The following is an 8559-nucleotide window of genomic DNA, read 5'->3' on the forward strand; positions in this document are numbered from 1 at the left end:
GGTTAGGTTTTTTTTTTTTTTTTTTTTTTTTATTTTATACCGCTTGGAAGAAGCGGAATTTTAAAGATATAATCTGTTATGAAGCCCTCGCTATTGGATACGGGCGGCTTCAACAGGGTTGTATATGTAAGTTATATATTTTTAACTTTGTAAAAGTTTTCAATTATATTCAAAGGATGAAAGAGAATATAACAAATACACTAACATATATGGAATAAGAATAGACTAATATATATATGTTATATATATATTTTTTTTTTGTTTTTTTTTTTTTTTTTTTTTTTTTTTTTTTTTTTTTTTTTTTTTTAATAAATATTAAATTGTACAAAAATATATATAAACAAAGCAAAAACACAAAGAAAATAAAAGTGCTACTCTCAATAAGACGATAAAAACGATTGATACCAGACAATAATCAAAGAACGAAAAAGACAAAAGTCAGAGGCAAATTCAAAAGTGATAATCAGACGTTAATTATGTTTCGTTAATCCTTTTTAGGTTGTTGACGATATTGTTGGTCAGGTTCAGGAATGATTGAATACACGATTCATTACTTGTAAGGCTAGTGAGGGTGAAAGGTTCAATGTTTAAATTGTTACATATAAATTCGTGATCCATTCGTTCCTTGCCAAAGATGGGACATTGCATTAATAGATGATCGATTGATTGAATGGTGGTATCATCACATGGACATTTATCACTGGAGGATATTTTGAATCGGTGTAGATATTGACGATGATATCCATGTCCAGTTAAGATTTGGGTTAGTTGAAACGTTGGCTTAGTGTGTCTGTAGAGGTCTTTAATTTGATTTATACTGGGGCACCAAAGACGCGTGTGTGCGCCCTTGGTTTCAGCCCGATATCTATCGTCGGTCAGTCTGTCAGTTTCTAATTTTTGGTTGTATTTAGCAAAGCTTATTGGGAACTTCGCGAAATCAGGGGACGAGTGCAGGCTGGCCGCTGCTTTTGCAGCTTGATCAGCTGCCTCGTTTCCAATGAGCCCGATATGCGACCTTACCCAAGCAAATTTAACTGATCCAGTGAGTTGAATATTATTTACTATTTTATGTATTTGCGCAACAAAGGAGTTAGTAGAGTTTCGATCTTCTATTTCTAGCAGGGCAGATTTGGAGTCAGAGAGAATGATGACGCTGACGTTACTCTTCGCGACGCAATACTCGCATGCCCGCTGAATGGCCAACAATTCAGCTTGAAACACTGAGCAACTGCTATGTAGTTTCAGCTTTTTGCAGTAAGTTGTGCCATCCGGGTAGTACGCCACGAAAGCAGCGCCAACTAGAGAATCGTGTTTACTGCCGTCGGTGTATATCCTTATGATATCCAACGGCACCCTCTCGTCGAGTTCTTCCTGACTACCAATGCTGTCAAATGTGATGGTAATTCTCCTGGATGGGTGTAAGAGATGAGATGGGTGAGCAGGTCTATCGCAGGTAATGTCTTCAGGTAAAAATTTAGTAATTTCAGTTCTTTTTGTTATTTGAATTTCAGCTGTCTCTTTTATTTTCAGGTCTAAAGGTGTGAAGTCGGCAAGAGCAATTGCAGCTGCATCAGATATAGTTCTGAAGCCTTTAATTGTTTTTAGAGCAAAGCTGCGCTGGAGTGACCGCAAGTTGTTGCAGACTAACTGATACTTCGTTGCGGTCCACCAGATTTCGGCAGCATAAGTCATGATGGGTTCTATGACGTTGTTATAAATGATTGCAATATTCTCGGAGTGTACTCCCCAGGTAGGTCGAACGAATGTGCTAAGTTTATGATGAATTTGCTGAGCTTTGGTTATTGTGTTATTTACGTGATGAATGAATTTTAAGTTTTTATCTATTGTTATTCCTAAGTATTTGATTTCATTGAGAAATGAAATGCGACTATTGTTTATAATTAATTTACATTTAGAGGCTTTCGCAGAAAAGGGGATCGCCTGCGTTTTATCAGCTGCGAACTCAAGCTTAACCTTGTATCCCCATTCTGTGATGGCTTTTAAAGCGTGATTGGCGTCCGTTTCCAATTCGTTGATGCTTTTCGCTGAAACGATTAAAAGAAGATCATCTGCGTATGCCTGAAGGTGGCAGGATGTTGGAAATTCTGCATTTAACAATTCGTCGAGAATCAAATTCCAGAATATCGGTCCCAGAACCGATCCCTGTATGCATCCACGGGACAAGGATCTGTCAACCGTAGCGTCGGCAAAGTTTAGAGTGACGGTTCTGGAATCGATATAGCTCACGATAATTTTGTAGAGGTTAGATGGGCAGTTGGTTTCATGCAATCTGTTCAGGAGTGCCGGCCACCAGGCATGGTCGAAAGCACCTTTGATATCGAGAGACACTCCGACAACCAAAAGTCCATCAGCTTTTGCAGTCTTAATTCTGGCTAGCGCTTCAGCTAATGCATCGTTGGTGGACTTCTGTTGTCGGAAACCGTACTGGTGTTCGTTAAGGTTATTTGTAACGTTTAAGTGATGTATAAGTCTCCTTGCTATCAGTTTCTCCAAAACTTTTCCGAATATGTCCAGCAATCCTATTGGTCGATATGATGAGATGTCGTTGTAGTTAGTTTTATGTGGTTTTGGAATCGTTTTGACGAAAGCATTTTTCCACGCATCAGGGAAGTAGGTTAGGTGTAAGCAGCGATTCATGATATTTATGATTGTTTCAGGAAAGGTTTCCATGTATTTCGTACATATGTCGGCAGTCAAATGGTCAGGTCCTGGAGCTTTTTGAGGGTTCATGGACTTCATACAATCCCATACTTCTTCCAGTGTGAAATCTGGTTCACTAGGTGTAGCGGGGATTGTTAAAGCCTTGAGTCGGAGTCGTTTTTGCATCTCTGTGCAGTCTGGAGTATCTTCAGGGTAGAATTTATCAAGTAAAGCTTTCGCAGATTCGTTGCTTGATTTGGTGTATATATTGTTTCCTATGTGTAGTGTGGTTGGCGGAGTTGGCTGAGGTGAGTGTTTTAGGAGCCTGTTCGTCAGCGACCACACATCCTCCTTTCCCTGTCTACTGCAGAACATTCTAAAATGCTCGGTTGAAGCTTTAGACAGGGCCAGTCTGTAATTTTCTTTAACTGTGTTCCTTTCCGTTAAAATATGTTCTAATGATTTATTTGCTTTTTTCAGATCCTGAATCCTGTGGTGAAAGAAGATAACTCTTCGCTTTAGGGCCTCCAAGTCCTCGTTCCACCAAATGATATTCTGTATATTTTTCCCTTTACGTTTTAATGTTTTATTGCAGACTTTATGTATATTTTTTGTTAATGTATTTATGTAATTATCTAATTCTTTAGTGTTTAAGTTCTTTATTTCAGGTGCATCGTGAGCAGAGTTAGCTGTTTCCCGGATGAAGAGCTGCTTCACCAGGTTCCAGTCGGCGGCGGATGTGTTATATCGGTAAGTGGTAAGTGATTTCTTCTGTTTTAATTTCTTTTTATTGATACTAAGTGTGAATTCTATTGCGTGATGTTCTGTGGTTGGACTTGCATCGTGATTTATTTTCCAATTTTTGATTATAGGTGCAGTAATTCCAGAGGCTATTGTGAGGTCTATGATAGACGTTCTCGGGGTTCCCGAAGTATAGGACTCAAACGTGGGTTGGTTCCCAACATTGCAGACAACGAGATCATGTGATGCTATGAGATCGAATATTTCGCGACCCCTTTTGTTTGAAATTGATGAACCCCAAACCTGATGCCATCCGTTAAAATCACCGCAGATAACGGCATGCGACTGATTTATCTGTTGAAGGACAAGATCTAAATGGGAGATTGTATTGCTGTCATCAGACTTGGGCTCAATGTACACCGAAACCAGGTAAATCTGTTTGAAGTTGTGTGTTATTTGGACAGTACAAACATTTTGTGTGGAACAACTAGTCATCCCGAGAGTGGCCCCTAGGCTAGATTTAACAGCTATAGCAGCTTTGACGCGCGAGTCTGTATTAAATTGGTATAGTTCGTATCCTTGTATATTTTTCATTGAGTTACTATTTCCTACATAGGGCTCAGAAATGAAGGCAACGTCGTAATTATTGCTAGTAAAGTATTGTACAAACTCTTTTTCGCTTGCGTAACATCTGCCTAGGTTACACTGGATTAGTTTTAGATCATTTTGGTGATGTTCCACATCAGCACCGTCCAAACGATACATAGCGTTCTGTAGTTGCTATGAGCCATAGTCAATCCTTCCCATGACCCTATGCCTCATAGCATCTCGCACAGGACATCTGTTGGACAGAGCTGAATGTTTGGTGTCTGTAGTGTTGTTCGATTTTTTGTTGTTGCTAGCACAGTTACCGCAGCAGGCCTTATCGGCATTGTCCTTTGAAGGGCACTTCTCGAAAGTGTGACCCTCCGCGCCACAATGTGTACAGAGAGTCTCTTCCCTGGTGCAGAACTTTCTTAAGTGGCCAAACTGCAGGCACTTGTTGCATTGCAACAGTGGTATGAATTCCTCGACGTGGACCTTTTGATGGTCCACGTTGAGCCTCCCCAGCTCAATGATTTTCCTCCATATTTCTGGGGTGGTAAGAAAAACGGCATTATAAAGCTTGTCATTGCGGTTACGTCTTTCGAATTTAAATAGTAGGTCGTCTGCGGTTGGTCTTAACAAACCCACCTCCGGGTTCTGTTGTACTATCAATCGAGTTAATTCATCGGTGGTCGTCTGTTTCATGATACCTTTTAATATTATCATTGGTTTGAGTTTGCGCGATGGCTCAGCGCGGATGTCGTTAGATGTTTGAATACGTTTTAATGTCTCGTCGCGCTGATCCACCGTGTCAAACTCAACACGGAGTCTATTTTTACCGACCGGTTGGACGCCGGCCGGCGCATAGCTAGTATCCTTGAAGCTAACAGTTTTACGCCATTGCTCTGCTACCTCCCGCCTGTTTGTCTCCTCCGAAGACGGATAGATGATGATCGAAGGCTTTGTTTTAGGTTTAGGTTGTTGGGTGACTGTGGGCGTACTGGGAAGTCCGGAAGAAGCCGCTTGTGCATACGAGGCAGGTACTATTTTAGGAGATACGGGTTTGCTCAATTTGGATATCTCTGCCTTGATAGTCTCTTCGATGGCGGTTTTAACCTCTCCCAGCATGTTATTGTGGTCAACAGACACCATCGTTTCCCGGGAGAGCGTCTCAATCTCCTTTGCGAACCCGACAACGAGTTTTTTATTCTCGGAGGTGACGCTCTTTCCCGCTGTGATGGCGAAAACGATACGTCTGGACAAATGCTGAATTTGTTTCAGCCGCTCTACGTCATTCGAGGCCTGTGCGTCGAAAAACGTATCACCTGCCACGACTTCCGGCTGATCAGAGGAAGTACTCGCCATTTTGGAGATTAACAGTATATATGTGTATAAGAAGTGAAAATTAGAAAAAGGTATACCCGGAGAAGAAAGAGAAAAGCAAACGGAAATCAATTCCGCGAATCGAAAAAATTCGAGTCGCAGAACCGAATCTCGTCCACCTTAGGTGTTACGATAAAGGGCGGGTGGGCGGGCAAATTTTTCCGATTTTTCGGGTATAAAACCAGGAATTCCGGGAGAACCACCACTCCTACAGAGACGCGAGTGGTGTCTGCGGATAGGTGTTATTGCAACGGAGCTATTAATGCAAAAATGGAAGAAATCTAACGAGGGGGGGCCAAGAAATATGCGAAAAACTGATTTCAAAAAGTGCAAAAATTAAGAATTCGATTAATTTGAAAAATATTTATCTGACAGAAGAAAATGAGGTATCCGGTGAAAGGTTAGACAGAGACGAATCCGTGGACACCAAAAATGTTGAGATGTGACGGCGGACTACGGAGAAAATGGCTTTCAAAAATGAAGAGAGTATACTTTGTATGGCGGTAAGCGACTTAACCACTACACCTCGGTACTCAAGGTCACTTTCTGCTTTCTGTTTGTGTTCCAGATATGGCGGTTCTACAAATGCGGATCGACGGAGGTAAGTATAATCTATTGTTTTATGTAGTTTTTATAAGGTATATAAGGTATATAATATAGTATATAGGCGAGCAAACTTTCCGATTTTTCGGGTATAAAACCAGGAATTCCGGGAGAACCACCACTCCTACAGAGACGCGAGTGGTGTCTGCGGATAGGTGTTATTGCAACGGAGCTATTAATGCAAAAATGGAAGAAATCTAACGAGGGGGGGCCAAGAAATATGCGAAAAACTGATTTCAAAAAGTGCAAAAATTAAGAATTCGATTAATTTGAAAAATATTTATCTGACAGAAGAAAATGAGGTATCCGGTGAAAGGTTAGACAGAGACGAATCCGTGGACACCAAAAATGTTGAGATGTGACGGCGGACTACGGAGAAAATGGCTTTCAAAAATGAAGAGAGTATACTTTGTATGGCGGTAAGCGACTTAACCACTACACCTCGGTACTCAAGGTCACTTTCTGCTTTCTGTTTGTGTTCCAGATATGGCGGTTCTACAAATGCGGATCGACGGAGGTAAGTATAATCTATTGTTTTATGTAGTTTTTATAAGGTATATAAGGTATATAATATAGTATATAGGCGAGCAAACTTTCCGATTTTTCGGGTATAAAACCAGGAATTCCGGGAGAACCACCACTCCTACAGAGACGCGAGTGGTGTCTGCGGATAGGTGTTATTGCAACGGAGCTATTAATGCAAAAATGGAAGAAATCTAACGAGGGGGGGCCAAGAAATATGCGAAAAACTGATTTCAAAAAGTGCAAAAATTAAGAATTCGATTAATTTGAAAAATATTTATCTGACAGAAGAAAATGAGGTATCCGGTGAAAGGTTAGACAGAGACGAATCCGTGGACACCAAAAATGTTGAGATGTGACGGCGGACTACGGAGAAAATGGCTTTCAAAAATGAAGAGAGTATACTTTGTATGGCGGTAAGCGACTTAACCACTACACCTCGGTACTCAAGGTCACTTTCTGCTTTCTGTTTGTGTTCCAGATATGGCGGTTCTACAAATGCGGATCGACGGAGGTAAGTATAATCTATTGTTTTATGTAGTTTTTATAAGGTATATAAGGTATATAATATAGTATATAGGCGAGCAAACTTTCCGATTTTTCGGGTATAAAACCAGGAATTCCGGGAGAACCACCACTCCTACAGAGACGCGAGTGGTGTCTGCGGATAGGTGTTATTGCAACGGAGCTATTAATGCAAAAATGGAAGAAATCTAACGAGGGGGGGCCAAGAAATATGCGAAAAACTGATTTCAAAAAGTGCAAAAATTAAGAATTCGATTAATTTGAAAAATATTTATCTGACAGAAGAAAATGAGGTATCCGGTGAAAGGTTAGACAGAGACGAATCCGTGGACACCAAAAATGTTGAGATGTGACGGCGGACTACGGAGAAAATGGCTTTCAAAAATGAAGAGAGTATACTTTGTATGGCGGTAAGCGACTTAACCACTACACCTCGGTACTCAAGGTCACTTTCTGCTTTCTGTTTGTGTTCCAGATATGGCGGTTCTACAAATGCGGATCGACGGAGGTAAGTATAATCTATTGTTTTATGTAGTTTTTATAAGGTATATAAGGTATATAATATAGTATATAGGCGAGCAAACTTTCCGATTTTTCGGGTATAAAACCAGGAATTCCGGGAGAACCACCACTCCTACAGAGACGCGAGTGGTGTCTGCGGATAGGTGTTATTGCAACGGAGCTATTAATGCAAAAATGGAAGAAATCTAACGAGGGGGGGCCAAGAAATATGCGAAAAACTGATTTCAAAAAGTGCAAAAATTAAGAATTCGATTAATTTGAAAAATATTTATCTGACAGAAGAAAATGAGGTATCCGGTGAAAGGTTAGACAGAGACGAATCCGTGGACACCAAAAATGTTGAGATGTGACGGCGGACTACGGAGAAAATGGCTTTCAAAAATGAAGAGAGTATACTTTGTATGGCGGTAAGCGACTTAACCACTACACCTCGGTACTCAAGGTCACTTTCTGCTTTCTGTTTGTGTTCCAGATATGGCGGTTCTACAAATGCGGATCGACGGAGGTAAGTATAATCTATTGTTTTATGTAGTTTTTATAAGGTATATAAGGTATATAATATAGTATATAGGCGAGCAAACTTTCCGATTTTTCGGGTATAAAACCAGGAATTCCGGGAGAACCACCACTCCTACAGAGACGCGAGTGGTGTCTGCGGATAGGTGTTATTGCAACGGAGCTATTAATGCAAAAATGGAAGAAATCTAACGAGGGGGGGCCAAGAAATATGCGAAAAACTGATTTCAAAAAGTGCAAAAATTAAGAATTCGATTAATTTGAAAAATATTTATCTGACAGAAGAAAATGAGGTATCCGGTGAAAGGTTAGACAGAGACGAATCCGTGGACACCAAAAATGTTGAGATGTGACGGCGGACTACGGAGAAAATGGCTTTCAAAAATGAAGAGAGTATACTTTGTATGGCGGTAAGCGACTTAACCACTACACCTCGGTACTCAAGGTCACTTTCTGCTTTCTGTTTGTGTTCCAGATATGGCGGTTCTACAAATGCGGATC

Source organism: Epargyreus clarus, unplaced genomic scaffold (genome assembly GCF_041222505.1).
Source record: "Epargyreus clarus isolate Ecla_fem2 unplaced genomic scaffold, WU_Ecla_fem_2.2 ptg000018l, whole genome shotgun sequence".
In the NCBI taxonomy this organism is placed as follows: Eukaryota; Metazoa; Arthropoda; class Insecta; order Lepidoptera; family Hesperiidae; genus Epargyreus; species Epargyreus clarus.